At 36.1% G+C, this 26,136-nt stretch overlaps 1 pseudogene; it reads right to left on the bottom strand.

Annotated features, from left to right (window-relative positions):
* Positions 1-9,109: 9,109 nt before the first annotated feature.
* LOC136338174 (UDP-glucuronosyltransferase 2B31-like) lies at positions 9,110-17,166 on the bottom strand (annotated as a pseudogene).
* Positions 17,167-26,136: the final 8,970 nt, after the last annotated feature.

Raw genomic sequence — 26,136 nt, 5'->3', positions numbered from 1 at the left:
TAGGAATGTATCCCTTTTGCCTAAGTTGTCCAATTTTTTGGCATACAAATCTTCATAGTATTTTCTTACAATCCTTTGTATTTCTTCGATGTCCGTTGTCACATCTCAACTTTCATTTCTAATTTTATTTATTTCAGTCCTCTCTCTTTTTTTCTTGATGTGTCTTGTTTAAGGTTCATCAATCTTGTTTACCTTTACAAAGAACCATATCTTGGTTTCACTAATCTTCTGTATTGTTCTTTTAGCCTCTATGTCATTTATTTCCACTCTGATCTTTATTATTTTTTTCCTTCTACTTCCTCCAGGCTTTATTTGTTCTTCTTTTTCTAGTTTTTTTTTTTAGATGCAGGGCTAGGGTACTTATTTGAGCTTTTTCTTGCTTCATAAGGTAAGCCTGTAATGCTATAAACTTTCCTCTCAAGATTGCTTTTGCTGTGTCACATAAATTTTGAGTTGTTGTATTTTATTTTCATTTGTTTCATGAAAAGTTTTTATTTCTTCCTTGATCTCATTGTTAACCCATTTGTTATTTAATAACATGCTATTCAGCCTCCAAGTGTTAGAATGTTTTCTGTTTTTCTATTGTAAATTGATTTCTAGTTTCATGCCATGTGATCAGAGAAGATGCTTGATATGATTCCAATCTTCTTAAAAAATTGAGACTCATTTTTGTCCTAACATGTGGTCTATCCTAGAGAATATACCATGAGCACTTGAAAAGAATGTATATTCTGCTGCTTTGGGGTAAAAAGTTCTAAAGATATCTATTAAATCCAGTTGATCTTCTATGTCATTTAAGGCCACTGTGTCTTTGTTAATTTTTTGTCTGGAGGACCTACCTATTGATGTTAGTGGGGGTATTAAAATACCTACTATTTTAGTATTGCTGTTGATCTCACCCTTTATGTCCATCAAAATCTGCTTTATATATTTAGGTGCTCCTATATTAGGTGTATAAATATTTACAATGGTTATATCTTCCTGTTGGATTGCTCCCTTTATCATTATGTAGTGACATTCTTTATTCCTTACTATAGCCTTTGTTTTAGTTTATTTTCTCAGATATAAATGTTGCTAACCCAGCTCTTTTTTCATTTCCATTTGCATGAAATACTTTTATCCATTTATTCACTTTTAGTCTGTGTATAACATTTGTTCTGAAGTTGGTCTCTCTTAATGAGTATATGCACGGGTTCTGTTTTCTTATCCATGCAGCTACCCTATGTCTTTTGATTGGAGCATTTTATCCATTTACATTTAAAGTTATTTATTGATATGTAGTTGTTCATTACCATTTGATTATTTAAATCTACAATTTTCTCTTTCTCAATTTATTTTTCCTTTGTGTTGTTTACATCAGGCCCCTTAACATTTCTTCAAGTATTAGTTTGGTTGTAATCAATTCCTCAAGGTCTTTTTGTTTTGTTTTTTTTTTTTGGTGTTTTTTTTTTGGCGGGGGGGAAGCTTTTTAATTCTCCTTCAATTTTAAACAATAGCCTTGTTTGATAAAGAAGTCTTGGTTGTAGGTTCTGGGTTGGCATCACTTTATATATTTCTTGCCAATCCCTTCTGGCTTCAAGTGTTTCTGCTGAAAAGTCGGATGTCATCCTAATAGGGGTTTCTCTGTGGGTAATTAACTGCTTTTCTCTTGCAGCTTATAATATTCTTTCTTTGTCTCTTAACTTTGACACTTTAATTATGAAGTGTCTTTTTGTAGGCCTCCTTGGGTTCCTCTTTAGTAAAACTCATGTGCTTCTTGAACTTGTGTGACTCCTTTCTTTATCAATTTTGGGAAGTTTTCAGGTATGATTTATTCAAACAGGTTCTCTATCCCTGCTTCATTCTCTTCTTCAGGAACCCCTATGATGCAGATGTTGTTTCTCTTCATGTTGTCACAGAGCTCTCTTAGAGTCTCCTCAGACGTTTTGAGCCTCTCTCTCTCTTTTTTTTTTTTTGCTGCTCTGCTTCCATGCTTTTGCTTATCTTTTCCTCTAAATTGCTAATTTGATCCTCTGCTATTAGGTACTTCTAGTGCAGTCTTAATTTCTGATATTGTGTTTAACATTTCTGACTGGCTCTTCTTTATGATCAAAATGTCCTTTTTGATGTTTGCTATCTCTTTATTTAGTTGCCCATTATGTCCATCCATTGTTGCCCTAAGACCCTTGAGCATTTTAAAAATCATTGTTTTAAACTCTGCATTTGGTATTTTGGTTACTTCCATCTCATTTCATTTCTTTTCTAGGAATTTTTCTTCTTGATACATTTGGGTCACATTTCTCTGTCTGCCTATTTTGTGTGTATATTAGGTAGTGCTGTCTGACTTTGAAATTTATGTGTGGTCTTTATGAAGAAGATGTGCTTGGTGGTACTATCCTCAAGGCCACTTGTTCTCCTTGTTCCAATAATGCTTCTTTAGGGTACTATTTCCCCTCTTGTTGTATGTGAGTATTAGATGCTGTTGGTTCTTTTGTGGAATGATTATCCCTTCAGGCTGGCTGGCTTTACCTATTAACCTTGATCATCTGTATTGCCCACTGTACAATGTCTGTCTTGTTAGGCATATTTATTCTTCACAGTTTCTGGTCCCTTCTACACTCCTCCTTTGGATGTGCTGCTTGTGTAGGTAGTGGATTCTAAGGTTGATGCTGTTTGCCACCCACTACCAATGTTGTAGGCTCTAGTTCTTCTTGAGTTTATGTCAGCTGTATTTTGTAGCCAGGTACTGCACTTTTTGAAGTTTGTGTCTGCATTTTCTGTGTCTGGGTACTGTGGGAAAGGCCAATCTTCATTAAAAGGTCAATTTTTCCTGCTTAGAGATGACAATAGCTCCATAAAAGTCCCAAGCTCTGAAAGATTAGTCTCCACTTTTCAGTTGCTTTTCCTCCTCTTGCAGCTGCCTGGTCTTCCCATAAAGTCTTCTGTAGTAAAACTGTATTATGGTCTCAGGTTGGCCTCACCTAACCATCCCCTCTGCAGGTGGCATGCTTGATCTGTTTGGGCAGCTAAGGTTATGAATATTATGTTTGTGGGACCCCCTGCTTCAGGAGTCTGTTGATCAGGAGTTCAGTATGGGGTATGTGGCCCCTATTCCAGAGCTGGATTCCTCAGTCACTGTTGGATACTCAAATTTTATTTCTCCCCTACAATGAGCAGCTGATTCAGACTGAATGTGGCTGACAGTCCTCTCTGAAGAATTTTTTTCAGCTGTTGAGACCCCAGTCTCAGGGAAGAAGAATGGGAGAGTCCTCTCCTGGGGTTCACTGTGCCCCTCCCGAATGTGGCTAAAACCCTCGACCAGATCCAACAGTAGACTCACAGAGACTCACACGTGAAATGTCCATGCTCCTAGCCTCTCTTCCTTCCCCAGATGGAATCTAGCCTAACAGGACAGAATATCCAGTGCCCAGACAGGCAGAGGGAGATATGGAAGTGGTTGTTTAGTGAATGGGTGGGTGTCCTTTGGAGGTGATAAAAGTGCTCTAGATCTGGTTGTGGTGATTTTACATTACATGGTAAATGGATGAAATGCCCCTGAATTTGCACACTTCAAAATTTTAAAATAGGGAATTTTAATATAATTTTATTATTGTGAATGTACCTCAGTTAAAATCAATAGATGACAAATAGATTTGGAGTTGAGACCCTAGTTTGTCAGCCATTGATTTATACCATAAATTTAATTCTTCCATATTTGAAATAAAAATTTCCAGTATTTTTATTATTTATCTGTGAATATGTCACATTTAAAATATGTATTAAGTTATTTATATAGAGACTAGAATTATTATGGACATATTATTTTTTATTTAATAGTGATGGCTGTTGATGCAAGTTGAATATTGCTACATTCAACAAGTATATTGAACAAATGTTTTCAGTGCTATGCCATGTTTTCATTTCTCCTTTCAACAACCTCAAAATGAAGAGAGTATAATTACTATGATATCCATTTCATTGGGGAAGTAAGGCTTAAGGAGATTATTTGACTGGTCTAACTCCACATAACTCTAATTGTTTTACAGAAACATAAATCCCTTCCATTATAAATTGTTTATATTCTAATGATTTTCTTTGTGTTCATACAAATTTATATATATTTTGTGTCCAAAAAAGAATATAATGCTTAGTTTAGAAATGTTTTTCTCAGTAAAAATTTTATTTGTTATTAAAATTGACATATAATATTTTATTAGTTTAATGTGTACAACATAGTAATTAAACATTTATATACGGTACAAAATGTTCACCACAATGAGTGAAGTAATGACCTGTCACTGTAGATCAATGATTTTAAACTGCCAAGAATTTTTAAAAGGTGCAACATCTGGCTATTTAATCAGGGACACTGAGCTATTTTTCTTAAATTGTTGAACAAAAAAACTTAAAATTATCAATAGCCATTAGTGAATGAATCAGAATTATACTTTTTTTTGGTCAATTGACAAAAAAAAATTCTTTTTGATGTGTGTCAGAATTTTAGTAATTAGTTTATATGTGACATCTGATGAAAAAGGTTGAAAATCACTGCTATGGATAGCTATTACAAGATTATTCACTCTGTTCCCTCTGCTGTGTGCTACATCCCTGAGACTTGCTTTATAACTGGCAGAATTTATTCTTGATCCCCTTCCCCTTCTCTGCCTATTCACCCAGCTACCTCAACTCTGGCAACTAACAGTTTCACCTCTGTTTCTGTTTAGATACTTACTTTGTTTTCATAATATTGTCTGTAATCTATCAGTTCTCTGTAATTGCTGTGTGACTTACAACTTTCATAAGGGATTAAGTATGTTCACTGACAGTGGTTTAAGTGCTTGAGGGAGGATTCTGCACATATTTGTGGGTATGTGAATAGGTCTGCATGATGTTTTCCTAGATGTAGAATACCAGGTTGCACAATATGTTTAAATTTTATTTGAAAGCATCATTCCACATTATACTTTCTAAAAAATAGTTTTCTGTGATTCTTAAGTTTGATAAATCCTCTCTGGAACAATTATTTATTTATTTAATTTATATTTGCCTAGGTATTGGTGGCTTCTGCCACAAGTTATAGATTATAAACTGCTTCTACTTTTGTGAATTGCCTGTTCATGTCCTACATTTATTTTTGTACAGACTGTCATCATTTTCATTGTGATTTGTAAGCTTTCTATCCACACAGTGGATACCAATTATTTTTCTATTATATGTGTTGCAGGTTTGAGGAAAATCAATTAAGGCTATATGAATGATTTACCATTGTTATCTACTATGGCACATTATTAGTTCATTTTTTTAAATTATGAGTCAGTTATCTAGAGGAGGTATATGGAAAGTTCTGTAGCAAACTTTTTGTGTAATTTTCCCAGCATCAAACATTTTAACTTGTTTTGAAATAAATTTATCCTTAGGCTGAACACTGTTTTTTGTAAGACTTTGAGAATGGTCTTCATAACTTCATAGTAAGGGCAGGACTGGTTTTCTCACTGGGACTCCTTTGATTTAGCTGCGTATATTTTAGGTGATCTGTGAGCATCCTTGTGATGTGATTTTTCTATTTTTCGAAATGTTACATGATTTCTGTATAGTTTGCATTGTTATTGATGATGGTCAGCAATAGTTGTCTAGGTTTAAAAGAACATGGTGATTGTATTTTTTTTATCATGCCAAAGAACTTTTTGTTTCCATATTAACTTTATGGGATGGATGGGACAATAGGCTTCTAAGGAAAGACAGAAGGTATGGGACATACTTATCTAGGGTGCTTATATGGAATGATAAGAATTTCAAACTGCCTTTATCAAACACATTGAACTGTCAGTATGCCTGTAACTAAATGATCCTGTGCTTTGTTTTGCAAGAAGTGGAAACATATATGTACACGTGCATTTGAAATGAAAATGCAGTAAGTCCCTTTAGAGCAGTGGTTCCCAACCTTTTTTGAGCCATGAACATGTTTAATGTGAGAAAATATTTTCACGGACTGGCCTTTAGTGTGGGACGGATAAATGTATCATGTGACCAAGACAAGTGTCAAGAGTGAGTCTTAGACGAATGTAACAGAGGGAATCTGGTCATTTTTTAAAAATAAAACATCGTTCAGAATTAAATATAAATAAAACGGAAATAATGTAAGTTATTTATTATTTCTCTGTGGACCGGTACCAAATGGCATATGGACCGGTACCAGGGCCCGGGAGTTGGGGACCACTGCTTTAGAGGACTACATTTTTAGTTCTATTTTTCTTCATTTATGTGTCAGTTGTATGTAAGGTCTTGTCGTAAACTTTTTGTAAAATTATTCCAGAATTAAAGTTTTAACTTGTTTTAAAATAAATACAGTCTCAGGCTAGACATTATTGAAATGTGAAAATCGTGGAGTTGCATGAAGAACACGAGACCAAACAGTATTAAAAGTAAAAATTTATTAAAAATGTTCGAGTGTGAGGGGGCTGAAGCAGACTAAGCTGTGTCAGCCCCGAGCAGAGAAAAGGCATTCTCTTTTATATGAAAGGTGAGGAGTGGGGGTTTAAATGCCTGAGAGTTTTCTGTCAAGTCCCTAATTATCAGCTCCTGGTACAGCAAGCCTCAGTAACTGTCTTCATTGGCCTGACTCAGTGATTGATAAACTGATTTTCCCCTGCAGGGTTCAGCCATCAGTCAGCAGTCAAACTGGTTCCTGGCTATAGAATGGGGGGAATGGCCTCTATTTTTACCTAACAATTATCAAACCTATTACTGGGACTATATAACCATCATCAAGGCTGAAATGAGAAGAAAGCAAGTAGGTGTTCTTTTTAAGGGGTCATGTGGTAAAGAGAATGAGCCAAAACTGAAACCAAAACCTTTCATAAGTGGATCAGTTTTATAATGGGAAGAAGTTAGCTGTTGTATTTCTAAATACACATAATACTTTAATTGGAAATGAGTTAACCTGAATGAAGGGAAATGGATCGCCATGTCTTTAGGTAAGAAGTGATGCTGAGGAAAATGAACCGTAAAACCAAGAAGCATTACTGGTGTCTGATAAGGACATGGAAGGATGAATGAATTTTCACAATTCTAACTATTAAATAATTTATTGAGCAAAATATGCCACAAACTATGAAATTCTTCTGAGCATTTGCTCATTACTACTGATATTTTGAATAAACTAATGTTCTTCAACTCATGCCTAATGCTTGAAGGATGTTAACCTTAACAATTTCTTTGTTATGTTAGAAACAGAATAATGAAATTTAGTATTTACTGATATAGTTATATTGTTATTTTATTTTTCTTCAGTTTTTTTTTACACTTTGTCATGAATATTTTTAACTCTTAGACTAATAGTTAATTTTTTGAAAACAAATTTTTATCTGAGAAGCTAAATAGTGAAAAGTCATTTTGTGAAGGAGGCAGGGCCCCTTACATCACACTTTATTTTGCCGAAATAACTGGATGGAAGGGTCCCATCTATGAGGGACATCAGCTTCAGGCCTCAGAACAACTACTCTCTTTTTTTCTTCTTTCCTGTTTTAGCAAACTTCTGACAACAAAACAGGCAACATCTTGTTATGACAAATATATCTGTTGCCACACAGGCTAGCAGGAACCCAATCACATCCAGAGAGTGGTACTGGACCCAGGTGAGGTCTAGGGAGGTTAGCCGCAGGTATTTGGCTCCTTTGTGGCCCATGACAAACTCAATCCAGAAGACGGCTTCATTGGTTGGTCATGCCGAATTCTTAATAACTTCATGCATTCACTTTATATCTAAAGTGGAAACATAAAGATATCAATAATGAAAGGGAGTTCTTTTGCCCATAAGAGGTTTTTGAAATGTCATACATATATTTCAAATGAATGTCATAGAATTGGGAAGGATATTTTTATTTGGGTGTTTCTTGATGATTGCCTTTTAAATTAGAATTTTCTGATGACAAATATTTTACAAAGTGAAGATTGAAGATAAAAGGGGGAAGCTACAGCATTCTTTCACAGGAAATGATAGTAGCTATTCCAAGGGCTATGAGTGTGAATAAAAAAGGGGCTACACAGCAGACCTGACAGTGTCTGGAGTCATGTAATAAGCCCATCAAGCTCAGTGACCCAAGGTAACCACACAGGGCAATCTGATCATAACTTTCTAACTGGACAGTCCAGATAGAGGTCTTATCCCAGGCCTATAGTTCCCTTAGTAAAAGGTTGATCTGTACCCTAAATGGGCCTGTCCACTGTTCTTATGCATCTAGGATAACATACCACTGAAATGCCAGAGTACTTTCTGGAGGCAGGACCACAAGCACCAGAGCACAATGACCCCAAATATGTCTTGTGCCAGCTGTATTCACTATAAATGTTAAAAGTTAACTATTTATACCTACTAATGTAAAACAAATATGTTCTAGTATTTCTCCATTTTACTTTTATCCAATTATAGAGCTTCTACGCTCACCTCCACTTTGCTTTTCTCTTCCTCCTTATTTTATCACTAAGGGATTTCATGGAACCTTTCTTATGCTTCTCTTTTGATTTTAAATCTATAAATGGAACTGCCACACTGCCACTCTCCAGGACATTTTCTTATTTGTTGATTTTGATTTGGGCTGGTCCTCAGTTATTGTCTTAAACAAATATTAAACAACCTTTTCAGCCTGATCTGTGGTGTCACAGAGGATAATAGTGTCCACCTGGATTACTGAGGTTGCTGGTTTAGTTCCCCGGGATTGCCTGTTTGAGGCACATGGGGGAAGCACCTGCTGAGAGTTAATACTTTCTGCTCTTCCCCTCCCCCCTTTATTTCTCTCTCTATCTCTTTCTCCTCTCTCTAAAAATCAGTAAATGCAATTTAAAAAATAATTTTTGATATGTTTAGACTTTCTTTCCTCAACATAAATCAGATGGTGAAATGCAGTTTTAGGACAATGCTTTTCATGTATCTCTTAAATATACTTCTTGGTGATGACCATTTTAATGCCAAAGTCATTGATAAATAAAAACCTGCCATATGTAGTTTGTTTTTAAATTGATATGTGAGGTAAATTGCAGCTATCACCATAGTTTACCTTTCATGTAGAAATTTCTGTAACCAGACCCTTTACAGAGTTTAATACACATTAATTGTCTACTCTGAGATACTTTATCAAACCTTTTGAGGAATCTGGGCAATGGCTGATGCAATCACATTGGCTTTTTCTTCTGTCATGTTTATGATCATGGAACTCAGGGTGAACATCACAATGCCATGTTCTTCAGAGCTCTGGGTAAACTCTTCCATTTCCTGTGAAGAAAGAATATTTTCCATTACAAAATAGCAACAGTCCAGTGAACACTATTGAAAGGACTGCTACAAACAATTAAAGAGAGAAAATTATGTCTTATGAGTTATTAGTGTAGTGCTTGTGTTTTTTAAAAGTGTTAAAATCCATACAATATAAACATCACCTTAACTATTTACTAGTGTATGGATACATGGTTAAGTTATCCTTATTGTTGTGTGCAACCCTTCTCCAGAACTCTTTCTCCTTGTACATTGGAACTGTGCTTCTTATCCTGTAATACACCATTTCTCATTTCCCAGTTCCTGACACTCACTATTCCCTCTTTCTCTTTCTATGAATTTGACTAGTTTTGATACCATGTATTAGTGTAATCATACAGTATGTATCTTTTTGTGAGTGGGTTATATTACTTAGGAAAATGTCCTTAGGAATTCAGATATGTTATATATAACCTGTGTTAAATTTACTTCAATTCTTTTTTTTTTTCTGAAGGTACTCATTCATTCTGAATCTGGTAATACCAGACGATTTCAGCTTAGCAGATAACATACAGCAAATCGTAACCAACAAAAAGATTTTGTAACATGTGGGCCCATTTGATGGACAAAGATGACTTTACCAGGTAAGGGCATATTATTTTTTTCCTATATGTTTGTATTCTTTACTGTGATACCTTCAGATTAGAGATTAAAGGCTTTAGCGGTGTAAGGTGCTCTTCGGGAATCTTGCATTAACACTTCCCTTGTATGTAAGACTATTCAGTCTATAAGACAGATGGTTTTTTGCAGCAGCAGAATGAACATTGAAGAGCAGTAGTAACCAAGGGTCTGAGCCAGCAGGTAACGTCTGTGTCAATGTATGTTGTGAACTGTGTGCTCCTCTCCACCCCCTCCCCTAACTCTCTTTCAAAGTCATAATAGTTTGTCCTTTCTAGTAGCTTGTAAGGCAGAAGAAGCATAAGAAATGCCATTGGCTCTCACTATTTTCTTTATTGAGAAGAGCTAATATTAAATAGATCTTAGTCATGAAATTTATTTTCATTTACCATCATATCTGGCTATCACTTTTAACTTGTTTAGTAATATATACTGCTCACAAACATTAAGGGATATTTCAAAATAAATAGCTATTAAAGAAAGAAGCATTTTATTTTTTTATTAAACAAGAACATCAGAAAAGCAAACGGCAAGTCAAAGAAAGTTGTTCAATTATGCATATGAGATGCAAAACCCACTTTTATTTCATTGGTGAAAATACAGTATACAAAAGGCTAAAAGTACTGGAGTATATGCACTTTCTCTGTTCCCCTAATTTTTGTGAGCATTGTAGTTACTTGCTTTGTTTTTTTGTTGTTGTTGTTGTATTTTGTATTTTTCTGAAGTGAGAAGACAGACTTCCGCATGCATGACACCAAGATCCATCCAGCATACACACTAGGGGGCGATGCTTAGCCCTTCTGGTGAGTTGCTCCATTGCAACCAGAGATATTCTAGTACCTGAGGCAGAGGCTACAGTGCCAACCTCAACACCCAGGCCAACTTTGCTCCAATGGAGAGAGATAGAGAGAAAGGAGAGGGGAAGGGTAGAGAAGCAGATGGCTGCTTCTCCTGTGGGTCCTGGCTAGGAATCAAACCCGGGACTTCCAAACACCAGGCTGACACTCTATCACTGAGCTAACAGGCCAGGGCCTAGTTACTTGCTTTGTAATTATTGGAGCAAGGTACACCGAACTGTGTTTTCCTTTAATTATATAAATAAATCTCATGAAAGAAGAGTAAGACTTAATTTAATCCAGTAATTGTTAACCTGTGCTCACTGTTTATAATCAGTAACACTTTGATTTCCTAACTAATAAACCATCAGTAATGGCAAGACTTTTAGCTTCTTTAGTGAATTCATTATTAAAGCTTCCATGTTCTAGGGGTTGAATAAAATATGCGGGTAGATTGTTATAAATCAATGGTTTCACTTTTATAAGCTGGAAACACAATTTTGTATAATTAAAACAAATACATTTTATAATTTATATTGGCACCTGTCTCTAGCTGGAGACGTTCAGCTGGACTTTCTGTACAGAGGACTGGTCACCGTCTTGAGTAGCTCAGTTCACTGTACCTAAAATTTATATTGAAGTCATGTTACCCAGGATTCTCTCAGGTTTTCTCACTATGTTCCCTGATCCTTATGAACACTTAAATTTTTTTACTTTCTGTGTGAGAAAAATTGCTCAATGTACTTTCTACACCCTCACCCTCAAATGTATAAGGAGCAAAAACTTTCATGGAATCTGGTCCAACCTTCATACTTACCTATTTTTACCCTTAATTTGTTTTTAATTATTTACTTTTTTTGGAAAATAGTATAACTTTTATAATACCTAAAGTTTACTTTTTTATTCTAATTATTTTTTCAAGCTTTTGTTTAAAAATTGAGACATAATTAACATATAATATTCTATAAGTTTAAGGTATACAAGATGTTGAGTTGATTTATCTATAAGTTATAATATTATTACATTACCACTTTAGCATTAGTGAACACCTCTATTAGGTAGCATAAATATCTTTTTGTGTTTGTGGTGAGAACATTTAAGATTTAGGCTATAGAATCTTTCAATTATATAACAGTGCATTGTTGGCTATAATTACTATATCTCCTGAACTTAATTATCTTCAAGTTACAAGTTTGTACTCTTTGGTCAACTTCTCAACTCCATTTCACTTTATCCAGTTTGGTTTAATCACCATTCTACTCTGTTTGTAGTACTTTACCTTTTTTAGATTCCTTATATAAATGATATTGTATGTTATTTGTCTCTTTCAGTGTCATTTATGTCACTTTGCATAATGCCTTCATCGTCCAAGTATGTTGTCCCAAATGGTAGAATATCTTTCTTTATCGTGTCTGAATAATGTTCTAGTGTGTGTGTGTGTGTGTGAATGTGTGTGTGTGTATTTGATAACTTTTTACCCATTTACTTGTTGACAGACACTTAAGTTGTTCCCATTTATTGGCTGTTATGAATAGTGATGTAGTGAACATGGAATAATGGATATGTTTTTGATATCCTGTTTTTCTTATTTATGGAAAATACTCAGAAGTGGTATTTTTAGATCATATGGTAGCTCTATTTTAATATCTTGAAGAACTTCCATACTGTTTTTTACAGTGGTTGTACTGATTTTACATTCCTACCTACTTGCAGAAGCAGAAGGTTCTGTGTTTTCTTGTAGATCATTTTGGAAGATTCTTTTGGGAGAATTCTTAAGCCTGTTTGTCTCTCTTCCATCCTATAAGGACCAGACCTGATGGTGGTGATACAGCTCAAGTTTGTGGTTTCTCTCTTGTTAACAAATTCTTGCTTCATTCTACTATTGCTCTACAATCTTCTACCAAATCTTGCTCTTGTGCTGCCCTTGGCAGCTTGTACATGGGGCTGGCTGCAGATGAGGAGGTATGGGTTTGGAATGCAGTTCCCTGCAGTGCCCCCAGGCCCATTGTGGGGATCTGTAGGAGAGATTTCCTTTGTGGTTTGTGGTCAGGCTTCCTGATGGAGTACAGAATGCTGTCAGGAAAGACTGTTTCTCTCTAACATCCTCTGGGAACCTTACATGGCACTTTCCTGTCTGCTCCCTCTCACCAGGTACTGATGCTGTGACAGAGAAATGAGCCCCTTTGGAGCATTGTGCACACCAGGGAAACTCAGCATCCACTCACCAGCTCTCCCTGTTGCCTGTGGAAGCAAAGACTGCCTCCTTTACCTCTAAGCTGTGCAGCCTCGGATGAGGAACGCTGCTGGTAAAGTCAAACTCTCATCTCACCTATATCAATGCATGCAAACACATATATTTTGTGCTTCAACAATGTGCTGATACTGCTATGGAAATCTAGACTTCATGATAAACTCTCTAACCAGAGGTGGGACTCAAATAATTTAACAACCAGCTCTCTGCCCTGATGACTGTTTTAAGTATAAAAAAAGATATACTGAAAGATTGTTTATTATTTTATTTCACGTATTTAATACTTTCATAAGAATATAAAAGAGGTACACAAAACTAGATGTAGTGAATAATCCATTGCATGACCCTGTATGGGAACACAGCTAACAAGAAAATAATGTCTTTCCAAGAGAATTGTTTTGTGATTCTAAGGCAAATCACTGGAACAAGTCTCTGTGACCGAAGGTGGATGCTAGACTCTTTTCTCAGTAAAAAATTCTCATAAGATTTTACTGCTCCCTTCAAGGCTATTCCTTGAGATAAAGAAAGGAATGTTGTGGGAACTGTAGAAGCAATAGCAGTTAATGCCTTTTGATATTGTATTGCTTTTAAGCAATCATGCAGATGTATTCCATGTATCTTTAAGTAAAGGTTATGCTTGATGCTATGCCAATTTTAAGTAAACAAGCTTTTTGAAATCTTGTGAATAAAAGTAGGACACAGCACGAACTCAGCACCATTTGACTGAGCGAGTTGTGGTCTTTTGCTAGTTTACTGACATTTCATCTGCTGACCTCTCTCTGCACCCCCGACTCACAACAACAACTAGATTATGTTATAAGAGAGAATTTTTAAATATTAATAAAAATTTTAAATAGTACCTGAAAAAAAAACAATAAAACTGTTACTTAAGATATTTATATATTGCATCTTGTTTGGCATCCTCACTTGCTATTTTTTTCACCTATGTATAGAATGAACATTTCTACAGGTGCTTAGAATATACTGTTGCACAGATGGATATTAAAAAAAGAGTAGGAAATGTAAATTTGTGATTTCCTAATTCAGGAACTTCCCAGGTGCCCACCTTAGAGAGAACCCTGATCACAAGGGCCATTTTAATAAACAGCTGAACTCAACAAAAAATTAGGTATCAGTTATGCTACACTGGTGTGAACCAGCTTAATCCCATCACTGTTTCTAACCCAGAGGTGGCTGTCCAAGTCTGGGCTCTGTAGGTACTGCTGGATGGAAACCACAAGGGCAAGAAACCAATTCACAATATCCTGTGGGTATTGCAGCGAGTACTGGAGTTTTTCTGCCTATTACCTGATGGATAATGTGTGAGTCTCTTCCCAGGAGCTGTGGCATTTGTTGCTGGATCCCAAACTTCCACAGAGGCACACTTGATCATGGATAAGTAACAAACTTTTGCTGTTGAATGAGGACAAAAACAGGGATGTCTTATATTCATTTATGCCAGATTGCTGTTGTCACTCCTGAGGTACACCCCAGTCCAGTGGGATGTTCTCTAGCATTATCATAGCATTATGTTTTCTCTTTTTGATAATATTTTTCTATTTTTATTGCTTTCTTATATTATATTTTTCCAAGTAGAATATCTAGTATGTGGGAGCACACACTGTGTCTACATTGCTTCCCTGCATATTCTTCCCTTACCCTTGCACTATTTAGTCACTTTATAATGATTCTTTGAATTAATAGCTGATACTTTATGTGTTGATTAATAAAGATCTTAATTTAACTGATCCTATTTCCAAAGTTTCCCAAGTATATTTCTTTATCCTGTGATGATGATGACAATCAAATTTTTGTAACAGTATAGAAATCTATGAGTGTTTGTCAGGTCACTTGACTCAGATACCCATAAAGTTCTCAGTGTGATCAGATGTTCTGAGTGAAGGACACAGAATCATTCTACTGAAAGTGCAAAGTAAACAACACAAAACATACAAGAATAGGTTTAACTTTGGCAGGGGTTTTGCAGGCTTGCAGTGGAGTCCTCCAACAAATTTAAAATGTGGCAGAAATGGATGAGGAAATTCAATATCCCAGTCGGTTCTAATGAGCCATATTTCAGCTTTCCCCATTAACTGAGAAAATGTAGTGGGTCTTCCTGAAGGAAAAAAAAGCAAAAAAATAGTAAAGAAAATGAATACATTGAGTTGTGAAAATATCATTTAGTTTTCTGAGAAAATAATATAGCCAAAGATGTTTAAAATGTCTATAGTTTGAGAATAGAAACATATTTGTACAATGCTTATATATGAACAATATCTATTTTTTCATAAATGTCTTTTTTTGTAACATATCAGTACATCCACAATCATTGAAAATGATCATTTCTAACCTACTATATATAGAATTAAAAATATATTTGTTTACTCTGTAAACCTGCAAAAGTAACATATGAAAATATAAACAATAATTTCCATTCCTAAATCAATTACACATACCATAGCCATGAAAACACTTTCCCTAGATTATTTCGTGTACTTTTTACTATTTAGCAAGATATTCTTTTGATCTTTGATTTTCCTAAAATTGAAGCCTTTAGAATGTGGTTCAATGTTCTGGTACTATAACTACATTTGGTACATTTTAAAAGCTTAGTACTACTCGTGAATTAATAAAAATATTTATAAAAAACAACTTGAATATTTTCATTAAATTTGGTAATGTGCTCATTCTTAATTTTGGTTCATTTTGTGTTTTTGAAAGTTTTCACTGATTTACATGTCACATCTTTTAACAAAATTTTAAGTTTTCAAACAAAAGATATACATAGTTAGTGAAAGGGTGTGAAATTATTAGGAACCTCAAATTATAGCTTCCTGAGACTGACATAGAGCCACTTTACCTCTCTCTATTGTGATAATTTTTTTCAGATAGTATGGCAAAATAGCTCAGTTTTTATATCACAGTAGACTATGTAATATGAAGCAATTCCTCAATGACCCTATAACATAGGTGTTTTTATAATATTTGTGAGAATGAGAGATAATTTTATAATTTTACTTTATCATTTTACTTATAAAGAACAAACTTCTGCCTGACCTGTGGTGGCGCAATGGATAAAGCGTTGACCTGGAAATGCTGAGGTTGCCGGTTTGAAACCCTGGGCTTGCCTGGTCAAGGCACATATGGGAGTTGATGCTTCCAGCTCCTCCTCCCTTCTCTCTCTCTGTCTCTCTCTCTGTCTCTCTCTCTGTCTCTCTCCCTCCCTCTCTGGCTCTCTTTCTCTCTCCCTCTTTGGCTCTCTCTCTCCCTTTCTCTCTCCACTCTAAAAATGAATAAATAAATTTTAAAAAAGACAACAGCCAATACAAAAATATAATAATAAAATAAAATATTTTTTTTAAAAAAAGAAAGAACAAATTTCTTTAACTTCATATTTATATAAACTTAATTTGCCATGTAGTAGGAACATTAGGACTTTATGCTGTCAAGCAAAAGGATGACTTACCTAGTACTTCACTATAAAACTGACCCCACTTCTTATTAAATGTTTGGAAACAGAAGTAAAAAAAACCCCACATATATCATATTTTTTTACCCTTTCCATGCATGTCATTCGATCACTTAATTCTGAAAAGACAACAGGTACATAAGATGGAATGAAGAGAAGGTGTCTGCCTTTCAAATGTGTTTCCAGGAGAGAGGCGGAAGCTGTAAACAAGAGGTATCTTAAGAAGCTCAGCCAGCAGCTCACCACAGGGTAAGGCCAGGTCTGCAAGAATGACATCAAACCTTGATTCTTGCAGTTTTGTCATAAGTTTCTTGTTCAAAACTACATCTGTATAGAGGATTTGTACACAATCAGAATATTTTGAAACGATTTCTTGGACTGCTGAAATATAAGTCCAAAATTTATCTTTTAGTAGATCTGTCCATTTAGAGACTGTCATCATAAAAAAATTTTCAAAATCATTTTTGTTAACGATGTAGGATAAATCTCAAATTTAATAACTGATGCTTTGGTGAAATCAACAAGAATTGATGCTGAAGATGTCAGAACGTCTACTTCATGGCTTCTCTGCACGAGTTCATCCAGGATTGTCTTCATTGATCCAATGGCTGTATTCTGTGGGCCACACCAGCACCTTTCCACAACACGCAGGGCTAATGTAACAGCTCAGCTGTAGCATCAGAACTGAAATCCACTTTGTAGACATCCTGGTGAAACAAATGCTTCTTTCCAAAAGGCTGAACCCTCTGCCTTTGCTCAAACATATGTCCAAGTAGAATCAATGATAAAGTTAAAATATAACCTGACTCATCAAAGTAATACAGCTTTTATTAAAAGCGTATGTTATACAAGCTAAAAAATCATAAATTAGACAACCTATCTTTTTTATAAAAATTTGTGTAATGTCTGCAAATGCTATCGTTCAGCTAAGGGTCAACTTTATAATGCATTTGTGATATATTAGGTATTATTGATGAAAAAGAGAACTATAGGATGAGAGTGTGATTGTGTGTATTATCTCTTTTTGTGAAAAAAAGGAAGATAAACCTTTTATACGGCTCACAAACAATTACCTGGATGATGTTTCAAGAGATTTTTTCTTTTAAGCAAAACTCTGTGAACACGTAATTCCCACACCATTCAATTGATAAATTTCAAATGTATATTTCCACAATTCCTCATTTATTCACAGAATTGTTCTACCACCATGATGACCTCATGTAGAGCATTTTCATAATAAAAGTGACATCTCAATCTTGTATATGGATTTCCTAATCTCTTACTCCCTTCCCCACACCTGTCAAATCACTTATCTTGTATGTGTCTCTAATAAAATATAGCATTTTCTATAAATGGAATAATGGAATATGTGAACTCTTGAGACTAATATCTTTCACTTAGCATAATATTTTAGAGTCAATCATATTTTAGTATGTATCATGATTTTATTGCTATTTATTGTCAGATAGTATTTCATAATATAGATATATCAAATTTTGTTTATTTGTACGAGTTGATAGACATTGCACCTCCTAATATTAATGTTTCATTATAAACTAACATCTGCACACTGCTTTTGCTAAATTCCACAATTTTTTCTTTTCAATTTTATTTTTCTTAGCATATTTTCTAATTCTGCTTTTATATTTTGTTTGGTTTACTCGTTGTACAACTATCTGTTGAAGATAGTTAACATCTAAAGATTTTTGAATTTTACAATTATTTCTTTTTAAAAAAAATTGTTTTCAAGTTATTTTGTTAACATGGATCCAAATGTCCACTCAGTTTACCACCCTCACTGCTCAAACAATGTGCCCCTCATTACATTGTATTTGCTCTCCTCCCCCTGACTCCCTTTCTTCCTTCCCTCTGGGATTTGCTATCCTGTTACCTGTATCTATGTGTTATGTATACATAATCTCACTAATCTCTTCACCTTCTCTAATTCTGTCCCCTCATTCCCCTTTCATCTGACAACATCCCTCTGCTCCTCACAACTCTGCTTCTGCCGCTAATTTGTTCCTCAGCTCACCATGTTTCTTAGATTCCACATGGATTTGAGATCATATAATATTTTTCTTTCTCTGCCTGGCTTATTTTACTTAACATAATAATCTCCATGTGCATCCATGCCATTGCAAAAGGTGAGATTTCCTTCTTTTCTACAGGCTGCATAGTATTACAATGTGTCTATGTACCACAGGTTTTTTATTCTCTCATCCACTTATGGACACTTGGGCTGTTCCCTGATCTTGGCAATTATAAACAATGCTTCAATTAACATGGGCATGTATATCTTTTTATGAATTTGTGTTTGGGATTTTTAGGACTCATTCTTAAAAGTGGGATACCTGGGTCAAAAGCTAGTTCCATTTTTAATTTTTTTTTGAGAAACTTATTTTTTTGTTCTTGATTTCTTGTTTCATTCCACTGTATTTAGGAAAAATTCTTGGTAGAATTATAGTCTTGTTAAATATCTTAAGATTTCTTTTATTTCTTAGATTTAATTTAGTCTTCTGTGTTCACTTGAGAAGAATATATCTCTGCTATGTTCTGTGTATGTCTACTAAGTTCATGTGGTCTAAAATGTTGTTCCAGTTCATTTTTTCCTTCTGGTTTTCTAGGTGCTCTATCCATTGATAAAAGTGGGGCATTGAAGTCTCCTACTATTATTGTGTGCTGTCTATTTTTCCCTTCAGTTCAGACAATGTTTGCCATATATATATATATATAAAATATTTAGTTGCTCTAATATAGAATACATGTATATTTATAATAGTTATATAAGTATGAATAACCCTTCATCACCATATAATGTTTTTCTTTGACTCTTGTGGTAATTTCTGCCTTAAAGTTTTTTTTTATTGCTGTATGTAGAGGTGTACCTGCTTTCTTTTGGCTACCATTTACATGGAATATAATTTTTCATTTCTCCAGTTTCAACTTGTATGTGTCCTTAATTTTTTCCCTTTATTATTAATTATAATGGGGTGAAATTGATTAATTAGGGTATATATTCGGAGAAAACATCTCCAGGTTATTTTGACATTTGATTATGTTGTATTTCCAACACCCAAAGTCGAATTTTTTTTCATCACCTACTATCTGGTTTTCTTTGTGCCCCTTCCCTTCTCCATCCATCTCCTGCCTTTCCCTTTTTTTGATACCCACCACACTCTTGTCCATGTCATGAGTCTCATTTTTATGTCCCACCTATGTATGGAATCATATAGTTCTTAGTTTTTTCTGATTTACTTATTTCACTCAGCATAATGTTATTGTTACATCCCAGGAGACAGACCACAGCAAACCCAAAGTGAATTTTATAAGTTTTATTGCAAACCTGTGCAGGGACTGCAGGCAACCCACACAAGGGAACACTGCAGCCCCAAGCTTCTAAAATGGCTTCTTTTTTTTTTTTTTTTTTTTTTATTTTTTTTTATTTTTTTTTTTTTATAATTTTATTTTTTTAATGGGGTGACATCAATAAATCAGGATACATATGTTCAAAGATAACAAGTCCAGGTTATCTTGTCATTCAATTATGTTGCATACCCACCACCCAAAGTCAGATTGTCCTCTGTCACCTTCTATCTTGTTTTCTTTGTGCCCCTCCCACCCCCTATCCCTCTCCCATTCCCCCCTCCCCCCCGTAACCACCACACTCTTATCAATGTCTCTTAGTTTCACTATTATGTCCCACCTACGTATGGAATAATACAGTTCCTGTTTTTTTCTGATTTACTTATTTCGCTTCGTATCATGTTATCAAGATCCCACCATTTTGCTGTAAATGTTCCGATGTCATCATTTCTTATGGCTGAGTAGTATTCCATAGTGTATATGTGCCACATCTTCTTTATCCAGTCATCTATTGATGGGCTTTTTGGTTGTTTCCATGTCCTGGCCACTGTGAACAATGCTGCAATAAACATGGGGCTGCATGTGTCTTTACGTATCAATGTTTCTGAGTTTTGGGGATATAAAATGGCTTCTTTTTAAAGGGTGGCTATCTAGGCTGAGCAGGCAAGCAACGTTTACAAAGGCGGAAGGGGTGCGGTTAGCTGACCTTGTTCTTGGCTAAGTCTCTAGGGTAGGGGCTTCCTTGATCTGGGTACATAGAGTTCAGTGGAAAATATTGCTACATTTCTAACAGTTGTTTATCTTTTTTCCTCCAGCCATGTATTGGATGTACTCAGTTTTCATGGCTGGTGGCCTGCACCATCCTAAAATGTTACATTCCCTGTTTTCTTCTTACTAGTTCAAACCATTGAACTTTGGTATTGCTCATCCGAACTGGGTATAATCTGGTAGGGCTGAGCTAAAATCATAAGACTTATAGTATCTATTCTTTCTCGAACAAATGCTGTGGTGCAACCGCAACAAACTGGAACTGGACCCTAAACTGATGCAATCTATTTGGGTTTTATATACTGGCTAGTGATCAGCCTACTACGCCTCTCACAATGGTCAGCAATGAGCTCAGGGGAGGGGGTATTTATAGGGGAAACCTATAAGGTTACAATGTTTTCAGCACGCTTGTACAATATCTTTGCAAAAGCACACAAGCTCATAGTGTTCTAAGATAATAAACTACTTTCCTGCAATATCTGCAGGGCTGATACACAAGGAATGTATCCTGCCTTTGCTAGCAAGATTAGATTTGCTGAGGCTCATGAAAATTTTCTACTTTAGCTATAGCTATAAGCTAATTGGGTCAGGGGTCCTCCCTAGTATGTGCTGGCACACTGATAGTGTGCCCTTAGTACTACAAGCTTTATGGCTCGAATTCTCTTTTGTACATACTGCGTGAGGCAGTTTATAACACACGAACCAATGATGACCCCCCTACTATAAGTAAAATGAGGGGTCCGGTAAGAGCAATAAGTAATGTAGTGAGCCAAGGGGATGAAGAGAATAAATTCTCATACTAATTTCTTTCTGCCTTGTATTTTTCTTCTCTGTACTAACCTCCTACAACTTGCACAAACCTTCTGTAACTTACATAAACATTTAATTTTTATGAACTTTCTTATCTATTCAGAAAAAACTGGCTTTATAATAACTTACTCTCCCTTTTTCATTCTAAGGTATTTCTATACCTTATACCTTTTATTACTGAAACTACAATTTCTTTTCAGTTAGTACTCTTAATTTTAAAAATCTTAACCTTTACCTTTAGTGACAACTAAGCTGGCAATAAGTAATTTCCTTTAAAGTATACTTCCTCTTGGAGGTGTCCTCCCTCTAAGTAGCTAGTATTTATAGGTTAAGTGTAAGTATACATATATTTTTCATTACCTTGTAGCTTCCCTTCTAACTAAGGGACTTATAGTAGTACATGTATTAACTCTAAGACACCTTGTTCTGGCTTTCCTTTGACCTTAGTTCCCCTCCCTCCCTAAAGTCTAATTAAAAGGAGGTCCTTAGTGAGTTTCTCTAGGCATTAGCCATGCGTGGACCAGTCAACTTCTGGTTTGTGGCTGAAGCAGGGCATGCTGTCCTTCTCAGGGTCAGCTTACAAGGGTTGGCGGGGTCAGTCTCCACTCTCCACAAAGGTGTCTCTGCTGGGACTGCAAGTTTCCGCCGGCTGCGGTGGACCCAAGTGGGTATGTCTTCTACCTTGGCAGTAGTGGGAGTGGTCAGGATCATGGTGTGTGGATCCGTCTATATGGGAATCAGTCCTTGGGTGGTGTACTTCTTTACCTAGACTGAGTCTGCAAGCTGGAAGGGATGTATTAGGTCTTCTGGCAGTGCTGGAATCACCTCTCGGACAGTCTTTTGGACAGCCTGCTGAGTAATCTGTAGAACCTGTAAGACTCAGGGGTCCCTAAACTTTTTACACAGGTGGCTAGTTCACTGTCCCTCAGACCGTTGGAGGGTTGCTACATACAGTACTATAGTACACTGACTACTAATGAAAGAGGTGCCCCTTCTGGAAGTGTGGCAGGGGCCAGATAAATGGCCTCAGGGGCTGTAGTTTGGGGACACCTACTATAAGTACTTAAGGAAGGAGTGGTTGTTTAATTTAATTGTTTTATTTCCTCTCTGAGTTTCGGTAGGAAGAGAAGTAGTCTCCTAAACATTATCTCAAAAGGAGTAAATTCTTCCCTGTAGGGGGTGTACCTCGTCCTAAAGAGGGCTAAGGGGAGTAAGGTAGGCTACTTTCTACTGGTTTAAAACAAGTTTAAAGTTTCCTTTAAGATCCCATTCATGTTTTCTACCTGTCAATTACTTTAGTAAAATCTATTTCTAAACATTCACCTGGAAAAGTTCTCTCTGTTTCTTTTTATAATTTCTTTACTTTGCTTAATATTTATTTGTGTACATACTGAACACTTAGAAATTATGCTTTCTGTATTAGATTCTAAGTCTGACTTTTATAATTGGTTGTAAAAAAAACCTTTGGCAACCTGGGTTCTAGAAAAGTTACTAAAATTTCCTAAAACCCTACTGGTTTTAGGGCTACCTTATTGGTAGCATCATCAACTGCTTGCTTGGTTTTTTTTTTTTTTTGAGAGTTTCCATGGAGTCCTCCTCTCTAGGTGGCTTGGACAGTGGATGATGACCACTACTTCAGGAGAGCAGTCTCCTATATTCTCTGGGGTGAGGGTTTGAGCCTCACCTTTGCTGGTTCTTAAGCCTTCTCCTGATGATCCCTCTTCGACTGTGCCTGTCTTAGGTTGTTCCTGCCTTCAGGAATCTTACCCATCTTTAACTAACCAGCCATCTTAGGGGCCAGAGTTATTTATGGCCATGAGACTGAGGGAGGAGCAACATCCCTTCTAAAATGCTTAGTTTTAGCAGCCGATCTTTCTACCTAATGAAAAACTTATAATACATTTCTTTTCTAATTCCTAGAGTTGAATGCTATGTAAAGGCTAAGTTGACTGCCTTAGTACCTTCTGGCTCCTCTAAGTCTAGGGGTGTATAGACTCTGTAAGCTTTCTATAGTCTAAGAAAGCTGTGGGGGTCTTCTGAGGATCCTGAATAATTTCTGACACGTTAGATAAACTTATGGGTTTTTTTCTGAGTATCTTCTCTGATCTAAACTAACAAAAATTGGTGGAAAGTGTCTAAAAATTTCTTTACTTGCTTGGGTGGTGGGGTCCCACTAAGCTAGGCAATTAGAAACATTTTCTCAAGGTGGTCTCAGTTGTTGTAAGTGGGGCAGTCTATGTACAGTACAGATTTCTAAAAGTCCTGTTCAGGCTTGAGGCTCCTCTGAGAAAAAGGGGTTCTGAGCTTTCTAATTCTGTAGGCTACTTGGAAAAGAGAATTTAAACTATTTCTTATTTTCTCCTTCCTTGACTATCAGCTGTAATTGAACTATTGTTCTTATGCCAGCTTAAATCAGCATCTTGCCCTTTAACTCAGTTGGAACTATGAGGGATCTAATCTATGACATTTCTGTAGGAAATATTAAGTAAAACCCGAGCAGTTTCACCTCTGTACTTTTCCTAATGTACTTATTTACTTAGCTGATTAACAATTGCAGTTTGATAGGGTGGTAAATCAGGTGGATGTTCAGGATTATGTCTCTAGAGTTCTCTTTTCTACCTATTATGTTAAGAATTCTTCTATTAAGCTAATCAATGGTAATATTTGTCACTCTGAGTTTTGTGACCTAACATTGAACAATTAACAGTTACTGAATTATTACATATCCCCTAATATTTAAACTAAAATTTTAACATCACAGGTTATGAAATAGCAAATGAAAAGGAGAATTAACAAAAGACTGTTGAAATAACATATACATTTCTAACATAGAAAATGTTTTGTTTGTTTTTTTTTTACAACAACAGATCCTTGGTACAAAAAGGAAGTCTTTGTATTTGACGACTATACAATTCTATATGCTTTATTATTAGTAAAAGTTTAGTACAATTTACAATAAGAGATTATAAACTACTATCCCTAATGAACTTCTGATTTTCAGAGAAAAATAAGGAATGGTCAAAATGTAGTTACTATTTTGTAGCTTTCTAGCTGGCAAAGATTTGCTAACCCGCTTTTTGACCTATAGAGCTTTACAATATTAACTCATTATAAGGGTCGGGGTAGTAAACTAAAAAAAACCCACAATTTTATAAACTTTTTTTCTTAACAGTGGGGTATTCTATTATAGTTTACTTAAGGACCTCAATTTCCTCATGGACATAGTAACCCTATAATTCCGTGAGGTTCCTTTTCTTATAATTCTTGACTATTATGGCTAAAGCAGTGGGTTTAGAAGGGGTCTGTTTCCTAAATCTTCTCCTTGGGTCTGGCTCCAGATAGGAGGCAGGGATTTCCCAGAGCCAAAGCAGAGGAGAGCAGGGGGCTGTAGCAAGGTGATGATAGCCTCTAGCTTACTGCGCTGTTATCTTTTGCCTGACCAAGCAGTGGCTCAGCCCTTGAGCTAAAAAAGAGGTTTCTTTGTTATATACATTATAAGGGAATCAATCAGGGTGCCTGGGATTCCTGGTGCCCAAGGGGGAGGGGCAGGTGCCTGAAACTGTGAGGGGAGCCTGCCACTTGTTTTTTTTTTTTCCTTTTCTCTGCTGCTTCTCCTGCAGCCAGCTGCAGCCTGGCTGCCTTTTCTTTTTCTACCTCTGCTGCCGTACTGGGCTGCATACTGACCGTGCCACCTGCCTGCAGTTGGGTGCTGGTGATAGTACGCTAGACTCTTTATGTTTTCTATGGGTCTAGCAATCCTTGGTTTGGCCAGTCTGCTCTTAAGTTGGCCATTTTAATTTACAGAAAGTTCTCAATGTATCTTCTTAATATTAATTCTTACCTTTTATTTTTTAAATGGGTAAAATTTCTTTGGGTCAGTAGGTGAATGTCTGAATATCTGAAACTAGTTTCTACTCTATACTTCCTCCAGCACTCTCTTAGGTCTGTAGTTAGTTCCTATAATTTGTGGGCTTGTTTACAAATTTCCTTTAATAAAGTTCTTAAAAAATTTCTTAACATAACCTGATCTTCCCGTGGCTATGTCAATCCACACATCTATATATGGCATCTGGTCAGGGTGCAGGACTCAATAGACATTTGCCTGGACAGCAAAGAGTGTGGGTAAATTGAAGGTGCCCTCCAAGGGCCACCCTACACCAAAGGTTGGCCATTCTAGTTCACAACGAGTCTGCAATGTGGTGGAATCAACAAAAGTCCTATAGTCTCGTACTCTGTGAGAGAAATCAGAAAAGTTATTAAGCAAGCACTGAAGAGGCATTAGTGCAGCAGATTGCCTCTGACCCATGGCCCTTGACTCTTGAAGGAATCCTGTGAGGAAGCATGGGTGAAGCAGACAAACAAACCAAATATGCACACAAAACAAACAAAACTTCTAAACAAAAGCCAAAGGGAGAAGGCAGCATCCTGCATTCCCAAACTGACTGTGTGAGGAGAAATCAGGTGGTGTCCCGCCTGCTCCACTACACCCTTTTCTAACCAGAGCTCTGTTTCCAAATATTCAAAGAGGAAACTTCCTTACCAAACAGTCTTGAGACTCCAAATGTTTCAAATCAGCCAAATTCAGTTTCCAAACGGCAACTGCCGGAGGCTGGCCAGCTACCAATGTCTGCTGCAGCCCACTCTGTGAGGAGGGGTCTTACATGGCCTATCTCACTGGGGCCTCCATATGTTATATCCCAGGAGACAGACCACAGCAAACCCAAAGTGAATTTTA

The sequence above is a fragment of the Saccopteryx bilineata genome, chromosome 5, assembly GCF_036850765.1.
Source record: "Saccopteryx bilineata isolate mSacBil1 chromosome 5, mSacBil1_pri_phased_curated, whole genome shotgun sequence".
Taxonomy (NCBI): Eukaryota; Metazoa; Chordata; class Mammalia; order Chiroptera; family Emballonuridae; genus Saccopteryx; species Saccopteryx bilineata.
The sequence above is the reverse complement of the archived record's forward strand: the minus strand, read 5'-3'. Positions and strand labels throughout refer to the sequence as shown.